At 41.0% G+C, this 20,567-nt stretch overlaps 1 protein-coding gene across 5 annotated transcripts in view; it reads right to left on the reverse strand.

The window, feature by feature from the left end:
* GRIA3 (glutamate ionotropic receptor AMPA type subunit 3) overlaps positions 1-20,567 on the reverse strand; it is a 2,740,455-nt gene that overhangs the window by 1,674,611 nt on the left and 1,045,277 nt on the right. The window lies entirely within an intron of this gene.

Raw genomic sequence — 20,567 nt, forward strand, 5'->3', positions numbered from 1 at the left:
ATCTTGTTCATTATTTTCCCTTACAACCTTGGCTATGATCTCTCTCTCTTGCCCTATATAAAGTGTTATCTACTTGTTATGCTATTTTCAAGTTTATGTGGCCGATCTTAAATCCCCTAACTCAGACATTTTTATCATAACTTGCCTGTATGGAGAAGTTGTAGCATCCTACCTAAAATCACAGATACAGCAGCTCCTTCTACATTTTCTCCTGAAAATGTTACGTTCTAAACAAAAATCACCTTCTGTTCTGCTGTTTCTGCTATTAGTATAGGCCTTTGAGTGTTCTCCTCTCTTTTATGTTTATGTCCCTCTAGCTTACAGTGAATATACACCACCCTACCATCTTTTCTTTTCTTATGTTGTCCTTCTTTTGCAAATGCCAGCTCAGAAAAAGTATTGTTGTTAGTTTTGCTTCCTTCTTGGCTTACAGATTCCTGTATCTAAGAGTTTACCTTCATTTTATTTCTGTGTATGACATTAGCAGACATAAGCAAGAACTTTGTGTTATTTTGCTTAGTTCAGTTTTAGTACTCCTTTTGTTCTGAGGATGCTCACTTAGGTGCCCTTCATCTATTTTAGTTACAAATTCTGTTCTTAGTTACAGCTTCTGTTCTAACACTGCTTATAAGCCTATGTGTTGACTTCTATCATGTACTGATTTTTAACTTGTGTCCTCTATTAGTCTAAACTGCACTGTACACACTGCAGAGGAAATCATGTGACACACAAAGTAACTGGGTGCAATACCTATTTAATAAGAAGACATGCACATACTTTTCACGATGATCACCCAGTTTTATCAGTACCAAAGTAAATTGTTTAGTGCAAGTATGTACAGAATGCACAGTATTTACAAGTCCTGCTGCATAGATTAGTAATGTCAAGAAATTTTATAAGTTAAAGGCGAAGGATGACCAGTAAAGATAAAAACAAAAGAAAGAAGTAGGTAAAAGAAGGCTAGAACGGAATGAGGGTAGAGGAAGTGGGGGCGTGGTGGAACCTTAACAATGTGGACCTATTGAAAGATGAAGGGGTGCATGCCATGTACTGACATGCAGGTATCATAGAGAAGCAGAATAATTTTAGGTGTGTATTTATGTAATTCCTATACACAGTTACAATTCCACATGGACGTGAGGTGAGGTTTCACTGGGATTTTCCTGATTTGTTACCTAGATAACAGGCTGATTCACACCAGACTCTTTTCAGCCACAACAGTGGACAAATGTGTTCAGAAAGTAGTTATGTAGACAGTTATATATATGCAGTAAATGTAAACATGCAGTACATATAACAAGAAAACAGAAAAGTAAAAAAACACAACTTGTAATGAGATATAGTCTGTGAATGTGCAGGACACATGCACTTGCATTAATAATACATCTTTACATTTTAAAATTAGCTATTCAGATTATTCCAGTTGTCCTTTCATAGCTTCAACTGCCTTAGGTTCCTCTTATTTCTAAATTAACTGCCAGTCTATTTCCATATCTTCCTCTTTTTTTTTGCTTGCACCTTCATTTCTTTCACTGCAATGCATTACTTAATTACTGGCCTTTTTCAGATTCCTCCATTTTATGCTGTGGAAAATTAGTACAAGCAAAGTGTAATTCAGCTGCCACTAACCAATATATAATACTAATATTTCCTGCCACCAAATGCCAGGTTTAAACTCTAACTAAATGGCTATAAAATGTTATGAATCTAACCATTAAAAGACTCATATGAGAGAAGTGTGTTTTAAAAGTTGTGTTGCCAAATTCAAATTCAGATTTATTTAAGTGCCAATAAGTAAGCACTTTACAAATTATGACATTAAACATATAAACAATCTATAAAGTTTAAAGTTAAGATAAGCCTTATACCAACAGACAATGTCAAAAAGGTACATTTTGAATGATACATTGACACCTAGTGTCAGGACCATCTTAGTTCCCTCCAACAGGATGTTTCAAAGAAATGGTTCCTGATGTAAAAAAGAACATTCCCCAAACAACTGAGCCAAACTCTTCGACCCTCAAGCAATCAGTAGGCGGATGAATGAAAAACATAGGTTGTCTTTGCCAATCCCAAGAAGGACTAACAGTTGACTTGGCAGTGCTTCCTTGTTGGCAGCATTGGACTGTTGAAAGTTTGGCTTTTTTCCCCCAAATCCCATGGATAATGTTTGCAAACTACTATATGTTGCAGTTTGACTGGGTTCCTACTGATAGTGCTGCAAAGGTTCTCATAGCTGCTAGATTACTTTGGTGTTGGAGTATGTGTGTTGTTTGCTGTATGGAATTTCTTCACTACAAATAGCCACCGGGGGATGAATATGATGGGTGTTGGGATGGCTCAATTTACTGTTAGTCTCAGCAATGATGCATGAAAGAAGAGGTTTCCTTTGATTGGATGTGAATTTCAAGATCCAAGAATGAAAGTTTTTCTTGTTTCCTCATCACTGAATATCACATTATTTGTTGTGTTGGGTCTTTTTTCTAGAGATAACATCCACATAACTAGCATTATCCTGACGAAAGCACGATGCTGTGGATCCTTTTCAGATTACTGTACTGGACCATTTACAGCATTAACTCAGTATACCAGTAACTTGCAGTTTTACCAGCAGTTTGACAGAATTTTCCTTTTTTCATTAGGGATGCTGTGCTGGAATACGATAAGAGACTGATTTTGTTAATCTTATCATGTTTTATCAAGAAGGTTTAAATATTTGAAAGTTTTGTATATAGTGTTTATTACCTGTTTAATGGTTCATTGTTTTGTAGACATTTATAGTGGTACAGTAATTGTATTTACTTCCTCACACTATTTGCAATTATTGATAGCTGCAGACTTATTTCAAATGTGACATTCATTTAATTTGGTTTTCATTTTATATATATTTACTATTCAGATTCTTTATTGTTTAGTGGTTTTGGATAAAGCACTAAGACTGATACTATCTGAGAACCATATTGTATAGGACAAAGCAATCCAAGATGATGATTTTATACACAATGGAACACTGAAAACCAGTTCAACCTCTGCATCATCAATGTAATGTGATGGTCTCTAGAGACCCTGTAAGTAGCCAGGTGTATGCAACATTTATACTAGAATCGTTTCTTTCATTTAGCAATTACATAGCCAGTTATTTTATCAGTCCATCTCTTACTTCATTGAATTAAAAATGGTTCTGTGCAGCATTTTTGTTATTCACAGAAGGATTACTTATTATGCATGCATTCATTTCTTTTCTAAGCTGTCTGTCCAAATGATAATTGTGGGGGTAGCAAGCCAATCAGGTTAGACCTCTTATTTCTATTCTTAGCAATAGATTTCAACTCATACTACAAGTTTTCCACACACTTTTAAGCAAATTGAGAGATGTATATTTCTTGAATGTGTCCCAGGTTCTCAGTTTTAAGGGCCGTGTTGCTGCTCCTCCCATGGGAGCTGTCCAACAGGCATATACAACAAGGTGCTTAAACTATCTAAATTGATGTCACTCAGTACAAAGGAACAGCGGCTACATTCTGAGATCTTACCAGCCTGTTGAGATCCTTACTATAGCAACTCCTCTGCTGGATGCATCTGTTCTTCCCTCACCTGAAGGTGGTAAATTAATCTTTTCTGGTAAAGAACTAAGGCCTACCATTTGGAGGCACTGATTTTATTCTAACAACTTCATACTGAGCAGCAGACTGATCCAGAAATTCAAGCTCAGCGTGGACTGTTCTAGAACTTCATGCTGAGCAGTGGATTGTTCCAGCAACTCACAGTCAGCAGTGGATTGCTCTAAAACTTCACCTCAGCAGTGGATTGGTCCAGAGCATACTGCAGATTGGAAACAGTTGAGGCAAGCATTTCCTTCAATCAACAGAGATGCATCCCTGACATCCCCAACATGGATGATTTTCAGACCTTGGGTGTATCTTGATATAATTTAATGTGCATGACAATCATAACTTAGAAAGGAGACAAGATGGATGGTCAAGTCTTACACTCACCCTGAATAAGCTTGACAAGATGTTGAGAACAGAGGTACAATTCCCACAAGTACAGCATCCACGTGGAATATGACAGGAGATCTGGGTTCCTGTACTGTTGCATTATTTCCTACAAAGCATTTTGGGTATCAAATGATATGCCTCTCTCATGTCTAAAATAAAACTTTGGATAGTGTTTGCAAATTTCTGTGACCAATCCAATGTGTGCATAAAGAAACAATTGATCTACTGTTCCAGAGCCATAACAGAATCAACACTCTTTCTCCTAAAATTAATACTTTAATCAAGAATATGCTTTTACAGGGAATGTATGACATCTGTATAACTGTAACATACACTCTTGGTTACCTTTTTAGAAAATGGAGACATCTACCCCAATTTAGCAATAGACAGTTATTGTCCCCAGCCTTTCACACAACATGGACTTCAAAACTTACCCTTTTTCCAAATGAATGAATAATAACAAATGGATGAGCATAATGATACTAAACAAACAGCACATGATGCAGATTAGCTGACAGCAAACAACTGTACCAACACAGTGGGCACTGTGTCTTCAATCCCTGAAATAGTGGGCATTTTAAGAAGCAAGGCAGAAGCAGAAGTGTAAAACTGATGAAGTAAACACTGATTGCACAAGTCAGCCAGTCCTGAGGGTATTTCTGCGCACAGCTGCTCCAACAGGGGAGGATGTTATCACTCACTGTCATGGTAAGTTGTAAGTATTTTAGGGTGTGTCTATTTATAGTTTGCAATTATTTTATTTCTCATCCATATCTAATCCTGTGCAAACAATCCTCTGCATGCATGCCCTCATTATTTTCAAATAAAGGGGTTTATTCTTTGAAACTGAAGTGTCTGTTAGCAATAACAAACACTGGAGCACTACTGCATGATTCACAGATTGCAAGTGGAAACCTAAGGTGAGTAACATTCATACTCTGGGCAGTAAAAGAATGGAGTCAAGACTGCTCTACAGATAGCATGGCTTCTGTCAGTAACTGGGCCATGAAGAATTCAGCTTAGGATGGATGGGAGTGAATGGCCAAACTGACCTTTCCATTCTGAGATGCATGGTGGCATTGGCAGAGTCTCATTACAAGATATCCATCTGGGGAAAAGCCAAGGAACTGCATCTCCTGCAATTACAGACATAAGGAGTTTGCAAGTACACTAGGTGGACATTAGAGACACACGGAGTTGGCAAGTATTAAGTGGACACTGAGGGTGAGTGCAGCACACAGTTACTCTGTTCAGTGAAGAGGGCACTCTGTCACACAGTCAACTGAGGTGAAGTAAGAATACCATAAAAAAATCTCCTAACCTGTCATGGATGACAGTCATGATTCTGGCTCTTCCCTCCCGGTTCTTGAGATTCCGAGACTGGTAGTTGGGAGGAATGAAGAAATCCATATAAGATAAGATCTTTATAGTTATGAGAATACAGGTGTCAAAACAAACAATATGAAGAATGCAAAGGTATTTACTACAACATCAGTAAATTTGCAGTCATGAAAGCTGTAATAACGCAAGTGGGATGATTGGTAGAGGCAAATGTCATTAAATTTTTTTGGGTTGTATTTAAAAGAAATGTCTTACGGATAGACCAATGGTATAGTTTAGAAAAATATATTGTCTGTACCTGTGCTTATAATTCTGAGTGTGACTTGTTAACTTCCATGAGTAGAATGCCATTGTCATATAATGTGAGTTGAATTGTGGGTAGATCTACTGTTGAGTCACTGATGAAAAGATGAGTGAACCTATCACAGAGCCTTGGTGTACATCAATGGTGGGGATGCTTTTGCTTCAGTACTGATTATTGTAGTAGCCTTTTGTGATTCTGCAAAATTGTACGATTAGCATATTAAAAGGCATGTGTAATATCATGACAAACGCCTGCTGTAAGCAGTCCCTCATTTGTATTGCAGTATATATTGTTTGTTGCAGAAAGTAAAGCAATTGTGGTGATAAAGGCTTTGAAAAGCCATGTTGCCAGATAAGCTACAGTTCTTAATTTCTTTAAATATTTGTATATAATGCATTTTACAAAGATTTATGCAATTGGGGAGAGATCATAGAATGACTGGTAGTCTTTGTAACCCTTGGGAGAGGTAATCTTAGGTAAAGGGAGGATAACAGTGCTGTTAAAGGCTGGGGAAATAATCCTTGTTGTAAGGGAGTGACAATATATGGCTGAGGGGTTTGGCTATGTAATATTCCTGTTCTTCTGAGGTATGTTAATGTTGGATTTGGCATACAACAGTTCTGGAGTTTCAGTGGTGCTGGGTGGCTTGCCTCCAGCAAAAAAAGATGTTTAAAAGGAGAAAAGTGATCTTTGAGGTTTGTTTTTCATGAGTTTCTTGTCTCTTTTTTCAGTCTGTCAGCACTCTGCATTTCAACTGCTGACATTTCAACAGGGAGATGATTAAATCTTGTGTGTTCTAGTTAGAAGAGTGAAAGTTGTCATTTAAATTTCTAATAGAAAAAGACACAAAAACTTTGTATTCTTCATCGATACTTACGTTTGTGTTGTGTATGGATGCTGATGCAGAAGATGAGTCAATACGTTGTCCTGCAGTATTCCAAATTTCTCTCCAGAATAGCTGGGGAATATAGGAGAAGGTGCCACAAATATCTTGTCCTACAGGAAAGTACAGCTATATACGTCCTTCTCTTTACTATTGCAGTATTCTTCATATAAGGGATTTCCTGCCAAGGATAGCCCATCTTCCGGCCAGTTTACCAAATGCATCAGCTCTTATAAGTGCTGTACATCACACATATGCTCGGCATGCATGATTTAGGGCATAAAGGGTCATGTACAGACACAGATTTCTCAAAACTGAAAAAGCCCCAGGATGAAAAGAATACCTTCACGGACAAAGAACATGTTCAGCACACAGATACTCTTTTCAGTATAGAGGACCCCTTGGCCAGTACAGCACTCTGACCTCATGGCAAGAAGCAGGACAGAGGGGGAGGAGGGTAGGACTGAATAGAGTGAAGAGAAGGACTTCTACTGTTATGGTAAGATTTTTCACAACTGTACTGTGTCCTTCTATTTCACTATTGCAGTATTCTTCACATAAGGGAGAGTACAAGAGTTGAAGACTAAACCTGGAAGGAGGAAGGCCAAGAACAGCCCGCCACAAACTCAGGCAGCATAGTCCTGGCAAAGCCTGGTCTGGCCCTGGAAACAACATGCAACTTGTAATGCTTAGTGAAAGTATGAACAGACACCCAAGTAGTAATCTCAAATAGAGGATTTGTATTCAGGCCTTTGAGAAAGGCACTAGAAGAGACAAATGCCCTAGTAGATTGTGCCTTTACAGATACGGAAAGACATTTGCCATGAAAAGAATAACTAAAGGAAATGGCCACAGAAATCCAGGATGAAATGGTTTGCTTAGAAACAGTCAAACCCAAAATCCTGGGATGAAAAGAAACAAAAAGCTGCCCAGATTTGTGAAAAAAAAAACTTTAGTTGTATTTAAATAGTACCTAAGCTGTCGATTCAAATCTGGGTGGGAAGAACCATCTCTCTGACAGACTGCGGAGAAGGAAAAAAGGAAGGAAGATAAACAGACTTGTTAAGGGACAACTCATTAACCACCTTGGGTATAAAAGAAGGATTAGTGTGAAGAGACACCATCTCTGTGAAGGACTATACAATGAGAAACTGCCACGAGATCCAGAAGTTCAGACATCCTCTTGGCTGAAGTAAGAGCCAAAAGCAGAATAGCTTTCCAAGTGTAATGCTGCATGGAAGCTGAAGAAGCAGTCTCAAAAGGAGCCAGGGTCAATTTCACCAGTACAAAATTAAGGTCCCAAGAAGGCAGAATGGGCTATCTGGGAGGTCTGATATGAAGGAATTGTTTGACCTCAAACCTCAAAGCCAAAGGATAAATCGAGGGTAGTCAAGCAGAAATTGCTGACAAGTGAGTTTTCACTGAAGAATATGCCAACCCAGCATGCAGCAGATCACATAAACAAGAGAGAACCAGAGGAACCTCCACTGATAAAGGATCTTGATGGTAACAGATGCACCAGACAGAACATCTTTTCCAGTTGGACATATATAATTTTCTTATAGTAGGTTTCCTGGCCCCCTGCAGAATCTGAAGCACATCCTCAGAAAAAAGGTGCCTGAAATGGATCCAAACCATATCATCTATAGTGTCATTTGAACACTACATAGGTGAGGATGGATAAGAGACCTCTTGTCTTGTGTGAAAAGATCCACCTGGTGATGTAACTTGTATTGATTGCCTCTTTCCAAGTGAGAAAGAAGGGGGGATCAAAGCTGCCTGAGACAAAACTGAGTCATCAGCAACATTTTGGGAGAGTCATGCCTCATTTTGTACAGAATTCTTGGCAACACAGGAAGTGGGAAAGCATACAGAAACAGCCCCTGCCCAGGAAAAGACAGGGCATCCATTTTCCAAGGCAGAGGACTTGAGGCTGGAACAGAATAGGAGCAGTTGCCTGTTCAAAGGGGAGGTGAAATGATCTACTTCAGGAATGTACCATAGATGGACAATGTCCAGGAACATATCACTGTGAAGCATCTATTTGTAAGCTTTTGTGTTGGACCTGCTCAAAACGTCTGCCAGTAGATTGTGCTCTGAGGGAATGTAAGCCACCTACTTGATACTGGATAGTTAGATTCTAGATCTGGAGAGCTAGTCTACAAAGGGGATTAGGACTTCAAGCCTCTGTGCTAGTTGATATACCACATCACAGTGGCATTGTCTGTGAAAATTGTGAGTTGGCTGGGAGGAAAGAAGCAATGAAATGCTTGCAGAGCCCAAAGCAGAGACCTCATCTCCATTATGTTGATGTGTTCTGACCTCTGATGAGGAAGGCCAGAGATCCTGAACCTTTAGGGGCTACAAGAGTCATCTGACCCTCTGTCTGAGGCACCTGGAAAAAGCTCCCGAGTGAAAGGTGGAGATTAAAAAGGAAGTCCTGGAGATATATATATATATATATATAGAGAGAGAGAGAGAGAGAGAGGAGAGAGAGACAGAGAGTGTTGAAGAATCCACCACTGAAGCTCAAGCTTGAGACACGGAAGAAAAGTAACCAGGAACTCTTGTGGTGGCAATGTTGAAGCCACACTGATCTGAGGACCACTGAAGTTTTCTCATATGGAGACTGTCAAGAGGGAGCATGGGAATGTTGGAAGCCATGAACCTCAGGACACTGAGGAAATCCTTGGCTGTGGAAAAAGGTTATCAGAGACAGAGCCTTGGGAGGCAGGAAAAGATGCCAACATGGGAATCACCTAAAACATACAGCCAAGGAAAATATGATCCTGGGAATGTGTCAGATCTGATTTTTGGAGGTTTATGGTGAATCAAAGACTGTGTAACAGGCAAGCAGTAAACTGGAGATCCTGAAGCAGCCTATGGGGACAAGGAGCTTGAATAAGCAGATCATCAAGATAGGGAAAAATCTGAATAACTGAAAGACTGCAAAAAGCAATGATAGGAGTGAGACATTTGGTGAATATCCTTGGGGCAGTAGAGAGGCCCAAAGGGCAAAGCAGACAACAGAAAATATAAGAATGAGACAGAAAAACAAAGACATTCCTGAAAAGAGGATGGATGAGGATGTGATGGTATGCGTCCTTGAGATCGAGAGACACCAGAAAGGCTTGAGGAAGTAGAAGGGGAAACAATATCTGAAGAGATATCATCCAAAAGGAACGAATCTTGAGAAACGTGTTCAGCAGGGAACAATCCAGAATTGATCTCCTTGTACCCTCCTTTCATGGGACCAAACCATTCTGGAATAGAATCCTTGCCCTACCAGAGTGGCAGGCACAGCCTGAATGGTGCCCTGATCTAGAAGAGAGTAACAAATGACAAAACTGTTGCTGAAGAGGTTGAGGAATGCCTGAAAAAGGTGGAAGGGTCTTCCAAACCATGAAATATCCCTGAAGGATAATGGAGAGAATCCCAGAGTCTGAGGGGATTTGTAGCCAATTTGGAAGAGACAGGGAAATGCGGAGAGACAAGGGAACCTGGCCAAGGGGAGGGGGAAACAAAGTGTCAAATAGAACCAGGCTTGTCCCGAACAGAACACTTTTGGGAGGCAGAAGTCTGAGTACACTTAGCAGGAGGAACATACCTAGAACCCTTCTTACCCTTAGAAGGAGGGCAATATTACCTATGAACAAAGGCAGACTTAGGATAGTTCTTCTAAAACTTAAGAATAGGGAAAACAAAAATATGTTTCAGCTCCGGCAAGGCTTTGCCCTTATTCTGGAGAGACTTGGTTAGGTCAGCAATAGCAGATCCAAAAAAGACTTTTGTTATCCAAAGGAGCATCTAAAATTTGGCCTTGATGTTATCAGGCAAAGTCTGAAGATGAAGCGACAAATAATGGCTCATAAGTGAACCAAAGGCAGCAGCCCTGGAAGAGGCAGCAGCTGCATCACAGCTGCATTTCATTGAATGCTCAGCAACCTGTGAAGTGAAGCAAAGCAGGGAAAGGGCCAATGCCTTCCCTTCAGAGACAGAAGGGTCAGAAATCAACTTAGAAATGTGAGAAAGGGCAGACAAAACATACCTGGTTATATATGTCTGGTAGTTAATAGCCCTAAAAGACAAGGTGGCAACACTTCTGATGAAGTCCCAAAAGTTTTGGGATGAAAGCACTTGACTTCTTTAATAAAATATTATATTTTATAACTTTGTTATTGCTGGTTGTTCCTCAGTTGGTTTATACTCAAGCTTGTTTATTGGTTTACGTTCTTGGCTGGTAGTTTTCTTTTACAAGGTGACAGCAGTGTAAGCTTTCTTGCCAAACCTTTCCATGGCCCTGCTATCCAAATCAGAAGGCAGCAGCTTGGTGGAGGGCAAAAAATAAGATGTCTGGTCAGTAGACACTGCACAATAGTCAACAGAAGGGCATTTATAAAGAAATGTATCCTCCTCCGGCACATTTGTAGAACTTATCTGGCTTATCTTGGTACAGGAGGCTGAGAGTGAGAGGCGACATAAGCTGTAGAAAAGATATCTAAATGGCAGCCAGAACAGGAGGAACAGCAGATGGTTTGGGAGAATGCTTCGACAGGAGCTCATAATACCTTTATTGAATATCAGAGACCTGGGAACAATCCCACTTAAAATACTCCTTTGTGCGGGCAATGGTATCCCCTAAGGAGAGCTCTTCCAAAGGGGAATCTGGACATAAGGAGCCTTCTTCTCTGAACTATAGTCCAAGGAGAAAGGGATTTGGTAAGAATAAGCTAGGAATTCTTTGCAATTCCAGATCATCTGAGGAATCCAATTTCCTAGGCCTCTTGACTGGAGTAGAAAAAGTACAGTTTTGTACCTACCATAAATGTAGATGTTCGAAGATCCACATTGCTGCAGTCCTTACACTTGGGTAGTCCGCTGTCCTCGGTCGGCCCGAATATCAAAGTATAAGGCTGACGTCGGTCAAGGTGCATTAGACTGACATCAGGACGTCAGGGTACAAATGCGCATGACCGACGTCATATCCTCAGTCTTTTCTTGCCCCAGATGTCAGAAGACCCTAAAAGAAAGGTCAAAACCAAAAGACAGCAAACAACCAACCCACCAACCTTGCACTAATAATATGTACCATATATACAATATACACAATATATACAACCCAACCCACACAACCGCCTCTAACTACAGAGGGGAAAGAGGGAGGGTAAATTGGACTGCAGCAATGTGGATCTTCGAACATCTACATTTATGGTAGGTACAAAACTGTACTATGTTCTTCATCTCACATTGCTGCAGTCCTTACACTTGGGTAGAATCCCAAAGCAGAGGTAAGGGAGGATGGCAAAACTATAAAGATGCAGGAGCTGCCAAAATGCCCTGTAAAATAGCAGTGGCAAACCCAGCCCTAGATTTAGAGTAAAGTGGAAGGTGATAATGCTTAGAGAAAGTATGCACTGAACTCCAAGTAGCTGCCTCCAAAATATCTTTAGTTGCCACCCCCCTTAAAAAAGCTGTCGAAGTGGCAGTAGCCCTACTGGAATGAGGCCTAATCCCAGCTGGAATCTCCTTGCCATGATGGGAATAACAGAAAGCAATGCAAAACCCAATCCACTTAGAAATAGTTTGTTTTGACACAGGCTTGCCCTGAGAACTCAAAGCAAAATAAACAAATAACTGCTGAGACTGCCTGAACCCTTTAGTTCTGCTCAAATAATATCGCAGCTGCCTGTGTACATCTAAAGTGTGCAAAATCTTTTCCCCTTTATTTTGGGGATTTGCATAAAAAGTAGGCAAATGAATAGTTTGGTTTAAAGCCACACTAGAAACCACTTTAGGCATAAAGGAAGGATTAGTACGCAAAGATACCCTATCCTTATGGAAAATTAAGAAAGGCTCAACCGCCATAAGGGCCTGCAATTCAGAAACCCTTCTTGCAGAGGTAATGGCCAACAAAAAGCAGTCTTCCATGATAAATATTTCAACTCGGTAGTAGCTGCAGGCTCAAAAGGTTGTAGAGTGAGTTTCTCCAACACAAAATTGAGATCCCAAGCAGGAGTAGGAGCTCTATTGGGGTCTTATATTCTTTGCCCCTCTAAGAAATTGCTTGAACAAAGAATGAGAAAACAATGGTGGGTCACAATCATAGTGAGCGAAATTGCTGCAGCATGAACCTTAATAGAAGAGAAGGACAAACCTTTGTCCAGTAACTCAGTAAGATATTGAAGAGCCATACTTAAATTAGGCTCAGAAACATCAAAATCCTTTGCTGCACTCCAAAATAAAAATCTCTTCCATTTATCTGCGTACACTTTCCTTGTACTAGGCCTTCTAGCTTCCAAAATAACATTCAAAACTTGCTGTGGAAGTTGAGACCTTCTATGGTTCAAAACAGAATATGCCAGGCTGTTAGGTGAAGAGAGTGAAGCTTGACATTGAGTAAATGACTGTCCTCCTGAGACAACAGGTGTGGAATCGAAGGCAAAGGCCATGGAGGCTCCCGTACCAGACTTCTCAGTAATGGGTACCAGTGGTGTTGAGGCCAATCTGGAGCTATTAAAATCATCCTTGGCTTGTCCTGTCTGACCTTTAGAAGTACCTTTGGGAGGAGAGGCAGAGGTGGAAAGGCATACACATGAAGATTGCTCCAATTGAAAGAAAGAGCATCCACTTTCCAAGCTGTGGGATGAAACCTTTTCATGCAAAACTTTGGCAGCTGGTGGTTTAGTGGAGAAGCGAACAGATCTATGTCTGGAGTTCCCCATGACACTGTCAATTTCTGAAATACATGAGGATCCAATTTCCACTCGTGGGGATCCATAATTCTTCTGCTCAACACATCTGCTAAGGAGTTCTGTGCTCCCGGCAGAAACCTTGCCTGAAGATGTAGCTGTAAACTGAGAGCAGTCTCCCACAAAATCATTGCTTGCCTGCATAGAGGATAAGAATGTGTTCCCCCTTGCTTGTTGATGTACCACATGACAGTTGTGTTGTCTGTTAGAATCAACACCTGCCCTGGAAGAAGTAAATCCTTGAAAGCTATTAATGCAAACTGGACTGCTAACATCTCCTTCAAGTTGATATGTAGATGTTGTAGTCTGGCAGGCCACGTGTCTTGTATCCACTTTCCATTTAGATGAGCTCCCCAAGCTTTGTCTGAGGCATCTGTCGTTAGAATCTGACTCGCCTCTGGCCGGGTCACAGAGAGTCCCTTGTTTAGGTGACATTCCTGAGCCCACCACAAAAATTCCTTTTGAATGCAAGGTATTATTTGAATGACAGTGTCCAGATCCTGGCAGTGCTGTGTCCATATGTTTTGAGATACCATTGTAGCTTCCTCATATGCAGTTTGGCATTGGGAAGCACCAGAATACAAGATGCCATGAACCCCAAGGCTTGAAGGACTGTCCTTGCAGTCAGCCTGGACTGATGAGATAATTGATGAAAGTAAAGGGAAAGATTCTTTTGTTTGTCCGGGGTCAAATAGGCCATCTGGGATGCTGTATTCAGTCTTACACCCAGAAAGCACATGTCCTGAGAGGGTACTAGACTGGACTTTATTTCGTTCACAGAATACCCCAGGCATCTTAGCACTGCTATCACATATTCCAAATGATGAAGAAGCTCGTCCCTTCCTTGAGCCAGAATCAGGCAATCGTCCAAATAAGGATAGATCTGTATTCCTTTTAGCCTGAAGAAAGCTATCACTGGAGCCAGAACTTTCGTGAACACTCTGGGCGCAGTAGATAAGCCAAAGGGCAATGCAGAGAACTGATAATGAGAAGTCCCAGCCCGGAAACGCAGATACTTTCTGCAACTCAGTCTGATAGGAACATGAAGGTAAGCCTCCTTGAGATCCAAAGTTACCATCCAATGATTTTTGCCCAGCAGAGGTAAAAGCTGTTGTTAACGTCAACATTTTGAACTTGGGAATGTCCAGATAAGTGTTGAGGATAGATAAATCCAAAATTGGTCTCCACGTGTTCCCCTTTTTTGGTACTAGGAACAGGCAAGAATAAAATCCTAGGCCCACTTCTGGCATAGGGACCGGCTGTATGGCCCTTATTTGAAGTAACAGAGAAATTTGTTTGTGAGCCTCTATTCTTTGCTGAGGAGGAACGTCTGGCATGCCTTTGAAAGGAGGCAAGGTATGGAAATAAAACCTGTAACCTTGGTGTATGATATCCAATACCCATCTGTCCTGGGTAATTAAACTCCAATTTTCCTTGAAAAGTGCCAATCTTCCTTCCAAAGGTGCTGCCAGACGAGAAGGCTCTGGCAGCTGAAAAGGTAGGTCATTGGGTCTGTTTACGAAAGGACTGACCCCTGCCCTCCCCCGAAGACTGTGCAGGTGAACTCCCTGTTCTAGGCCTGAAAGAGCCCTGAGCTCTGCCCCTACCACGTCTAGATCTACCTCTAGACTGGGAATCATAAGAAGGATACGTCCACCCCTTGGTAGGCCAATTTCTACTAAACTTCGGAGGCTGAACCTGCAAAAAATCTAACAGTCTGCATAGACTTAGCCTTGTCTTCCATTTTCTTTAAGACTGCCTCAACAGGTGAACCAAACAACACATCAGATTGTAAAGGAGCATCTAAAATCCTTGTCTTAACATGGTCAGACAAATTCTGATCCCTCAGTCAGGCGTGCCTGCGAAGAACTGACCCAGTGGCAGCCACCCTAGATGAGGCCTGTACAGCATCAAAACCACATTGCAAAGAATGCTTACCCACCTGTTCAGAAACATGTACTAAATCTTGTAACTCTTTACACTCAATACCTTCCGCCAGAGCATCTACCTTAGACTTCAATTGAGAAAGTAGATAGTTTTGGTATTTCAACATGTGAAACTGGCAATTCAAAGCCCTCATAGCTAGGGTGGAAGAAGTATAGACTTTCTTTCCCCATCTATCCAAAGCCCTGGCCTCTTATCTGGAGGAACCGGATTTTTAACAACAGAAGCCTTAACACCCTTAGGCCCCTGACTAACAGTTTCTGGGTCCGCCCTAGGACTCTTAAAAGATACTTATGAGCTTCAGGCACCCTGTAATACCTATCCGGCTTAACAGGAGCAGGAGGCAAAGAATCAGGATTAAGAGAAGCCTCTGCAAACACATCTTCCACAACATCCAGAACAGGAGGTATAGCCAAAGGCCTATGCTGGGGTAAAACAAAATTCCCTAAGCCTTTTCCTGGAATCAGAGAAGTCCTGACCTTCCCACTTAAAATGCTCCCTCATGGAATGAAGAGTCTCTGAAAGAAAAATCTTCAGGAGGAGAAGCAGAAGGAGTAGAATCATCCACATCAGAATCAGAATAAGGAGAATACTCCTGCAAGTCTTCAGCCGAAGACTCTGAAACATCCGAAGCCTGCTCAAAACTCCCCAACTCAGGTTCCACCCTAGGTCTCTTATCAGGAGGGGGCAAAGAACCTCTAATCAAAGTAATCAAATCTTCTGCCATTTTAAGCATATGCTTCTTGGGCACAGAACCTGAAGAACTAGGGGTGACACCAACTGAAGCTAAGCCTGGCCTGCCTCTGGGAGAAACCTTGGCAACAGAAGGAGAGGGCCTAACCACCCTAGGAAGGGAAGGGAGTACAGTAACCTGAGAGGCCCCTTCAGCCTGACCTGCCTCCTGAGAGGCCACCATCCTGCAATAACAAAGTCTCCCCCTGGGACTCCAGAGAAACCTCCGGCGGAACCCCCAGTTCCACCGACACCTCTAAAGAACCGGCGTCCGTTACGGACGGTTCTTCTTGCCTAGGCTTAGCTGCTTTGTCCTTTCGCTTCTTCGAAGAAGCGGGCGTCGGAGCATCCGACGGCATATTATAATTGCACCGCTTCCCGAAGACTAACCTGGCACAATCTAACCTTCTCTTAATAGTGCGCTTATTGAATCTAGCACAAAAGCGACACCCCACAACGTCGTGCTCAGGCCCTAAACAAGGAATACACAAAGTATGATAATCTCTATGCGGTATCTGTTTCCCATTTTCTGACATCCGGTAAACCACTGAGGCAAGAAAAAACTAAAATATTCCCCAACGGGGTACTTAGCCAACTTTGACTCGGTCTGAAACTCCGAATTCGAAAAATTTCAGAACGCCAACCGGCACTTGCAACGCTGCTTCTGCATCGGACCATGCGGCAAAAAAGACTGAGGATATGACGTCGGTCATGCGCATTTGTACCCTGACGTCCTGATGTCAGTCTAATGCGCCTTGACCGACGTCAGCCTTATACTTTGATATTCGGGCCGACCGAGGACAGCGGACTACTCAAGTGTAAGGACTGCAGCAATGTGAGATGAAGAACATCCGGGGGGGGGGGGGGGGGCATGAACAAAATCCCAATGAGGAGGCTTCAACGCCATCAGAGCATTAAAGAAAGCCTGAGTGAAATCCTGCCATTCACATTGGGGATCCTTTGCAACAGGTGAAATTAGCTTTGTTTTTTGTTTCTTTCTCTGCAGGATGTCTGTTTGAAACACCCTCGGAGTATCAGAGCCCTGATGTGACTATAATGGTGGAGAAATATCCTCCCTCACTAAAATCTGAGAAATCCCCCTTGGTTCTTTGGATATTATCAGCTGAAGCTCTCCATCAACATCAGTTTCAGACATTTGAAAAGCTTCCAAAGATGTGTGAGAAGCTGAATCCATAACAGCCTCCAACGGGGTTGTGGCAGAGGAATCTGAAGCAGACCAGATGGTCTTTAGTACTTTCCATCAGCCTCTCCAGAGATGATCTCATGAGGCTGGACAGCAACTAGATTGGGCCTAACATTTATGGCCTTTTTTTGGCATACAGCTTTCCCTTGGGGCAAGAGGATTCTGCTATAACACCCTGAGCCAGCAACTTAAGGTGTTTGCTCTCCAGCTGTATAAACAAAGAAGAGAAATTAATATGCAAGGTGTTTGACACAAATACCTGGCAGATAGAACACTGTGCATAATCGTGGGATGCACCCAAACTGGTCATAATGGTATTTATGAGGAATCTGCCTCCTACACTGACATTTTACCTTTCTGGATGACATGAATACAAAAACAATAAGAAAAAGAAGAGATGAAACCCCAATGGCTTGGTAACCAGCGCAGAAGAAAGGTGTTCAGACTGACATTCTTTAATGACTGGGAGAAATCAGTTCTGAGTATCTGTGTCCGTATATCACCTTTATACCCTATGTCATACATGGGGAACATATGTGTGATGTACAGTGCTCATAAGAGCTGAAGGCTGTTAGTATACTGTTCAGACGTTGGACTATCCTTGGCAGGAGATCCCTTAGGTAAAGAATATCGCAACAGTGATATGGAAGGACATATTATGGTCTGATGGTCCTCTTGAAGAGATACAAAACAGAATAAATGTATTATTACTGTTTTTTGAGTTTATCTTCTAAGGACAAACAAGTTAAGTTTAAATATGGTGACTATCAAGGAGTGAGTTGTGCCTTTCAGGCCTTTCTCAGTAAATTCTAAGGTATTCAACATGCATAAAAAAGAAATATCAACTGTGTAATGAGGCCACTGACTGTAACCAGCATATCACAACAGAAAGCAGTTAATAGAAATTACTGGGGTTCTACTCACTCCCCTTCATTGGTTTCCACAGCATTGCTTTAATTTTATTTCATGAGAAGCTGTATTGTTGCACTTTTGCTAAATCCATAACCTTTTTGTCTATTCTCTGCATTCATGTCCCCGTCAAAAGAAATGTTTCAACACATCAACCTGCTTCTCTCTCAGTTCTCAAATCATGTTTCTTAGAACCTGTACTGTCATGTCTGTGAAATAAGGAGATCCTTATGCAACTTGGTGATGCTCTTAGATGATCTTGTTAATACTAGCCCTTGTGAAAACCAATAATAATGCCCCTTGGACAGAATCCACTTAAGATATCACACAGCAATTAACTTTGCCCTCCCCAATAATATTCAGCTTAATTTATTTTTTGCTTATACAACTATACATAAATGGCTTGTCCCTCCAGCTTACTTGCCGAGAAAACAGCATTTTAAATATCTACAGTGCAAGACTTGTGTGAGGATGTACCAACACACACAAAATTCTGGTTAGATGGCATTCAGTGAAGGATAGGTGTAGTTCCTCCTGTTTCCCAGTGCCTAAACCTGGCCCTGATCAAAGTGAATACACCAGGTCTCACCTAGGCCAAACAGACACCAAACCACCAACTTCCTCCCTGTAGTATGTATTCTGATATTACACTGTCATTTTATCCTTGTACCCCCGCTTCTTAGTGTTTGGTCCCATTACTTGAACCTGGGTCACAATTAGTACCCCACCCATATATATTACAGCACTATCTCAAGTCGCATGTGTCACAGTTAGTATCCCACCCAATTGTTTTACAGCACTGTCTCATGTAGCCTGATTTTACTCAGACAACACTCATGGCATTCACATGAAGGTAACTCTTCCATTTCTTTTAAACTTTTGGAATTCAAGTACCACAACAAATGCCTTGTTATCTCACTCCATGCTAGTAGGACCTTTTCATCTTCCAATGGCTTGTTAAAGAATACTGAAAGAGATTTCACTGTTCTTCTCTCGATAGCCTGAATGCTTAATTGGATTCCACCTAACAAACTGCATTTTCTATCTTCATGTTTATAGAAATTTCTTGACTCTTCCATCCATTCCCCCTCCTGCTAGGGAATTCTTGCTGACTCAAACTTATTCATCCAATGTTGTCTTTTTTGCAAGCAGCATAAGCTTTGCTGCCTCCTCAATTAACTTTCTTAGCCTTTGTTGAACCTGATTCACTCTCATGTTCCTGTTGTTTTTTTAATACATTTATTAATTATCTCCTGATATCTTAGCAGTGTTTAGTATGATATCCTCATTTCAGAACTTGACTCTTCTAATTCTTTTTGCTTAATTGTTTCATTTCAGTTAGAATTCCCAGTGCCCTGTTAGAGTTCTTTAATATTACTTGACCAACCCTTTCTTCTTCTTCTTAACTGGTAATGCTGGGTGCTACAGCCCTTGCAATTTTTTTAACAAAACATTTTTTTATACTGTTAGCTTTATTATTATTAATTGCTGGCCACCCATTATCACATCTTACACCACTTGCAGAGGTTCTGCTGAGGAAAGATGCAAGTCATGCCTTGTGTAAAAAGAGAATATAAAAACAAGGGTCAAACCCCAGTAATAACCATGAATCCTATATAAATATTCAGACAATTATGCCTGCTGTTACTACCTTGTTAAATGGAAAATGAAGGTGTTAGGGGTTGTTTGGGTGGACAGACATAGCAGCCAGTAAAGAAAGCTCTTTTGTGGCCTGCCATGAATGCAACAATCTTCAGAAAAGCCTGAGCTCTACATCTTCATTCTACTTCAATGATCATGAGTCTCACTGGTTATAGCATTAATCTACGCAGCCAATGAACTTCAGTTTCATTGCTGTGTCAAAAGTATAACAGTGAGGTAGCTGTGATGCTTGTTCATGAGCAATATTAATCTGAAGAACCTCCTAATTGCCTGTATAATATTCACTCCATCCAGGTGTACAAGAAGGATGAATGTTGACCATGTTGAGCTCCCAGCATTAGTTACAAGATTATCAAAAGGAAGATATTACAGTTGGTTGCATAGCAAATATTGAATGCAGTAGGTGGCAAACTCCTACTCAACAGCTGCGGAATTTAATTCTTTTGAAATTTCAAAAAGGCTGCTGAGGTTCCCAGTGAGAATATACTTCCTGCAGTCTTGTCCTGTTCCAGAGCCACATACTTTGATAATGTATTTATCTCAAAAATAATAAAACCATGATTCAGGAAGCAGACAAATGATGCCCTATAAGTGAGCCCTTTTGTCTTACTGTTAAATACTTCATCAGATTGATAAGCATCTACTTTATAGGTACAATCCTGCTTCTGTCTTTGTGATGTATGGCAATAAATATCAAGATCATGGCAAAATACAACTTTACAAAGTTTTCAGATACAGTGTTAGCAGTGTGGCCAGTTTTACTCAGAAAACAATTACTCTCAATCAAAACGTAAGTAAAAAAAAAACAAAACACTTTACTTAAAATGAAATACTGCAAGAC

The sequence above is a fragment of the Protopterus annectens genome, chromosome 15.part0, assembly GCF_019279795.1.
Source record: "Protopterus annectens isolate FY-2018-M chromosome 15.part0, PAN1.0, whole genome shotgun sequence".
Classification (NCBI taxonomy): Eukaryota; Metazoa; Chordata; order Ceratodontiformes; family Protopteridae; genus Protopterus; species Protopterus annectens.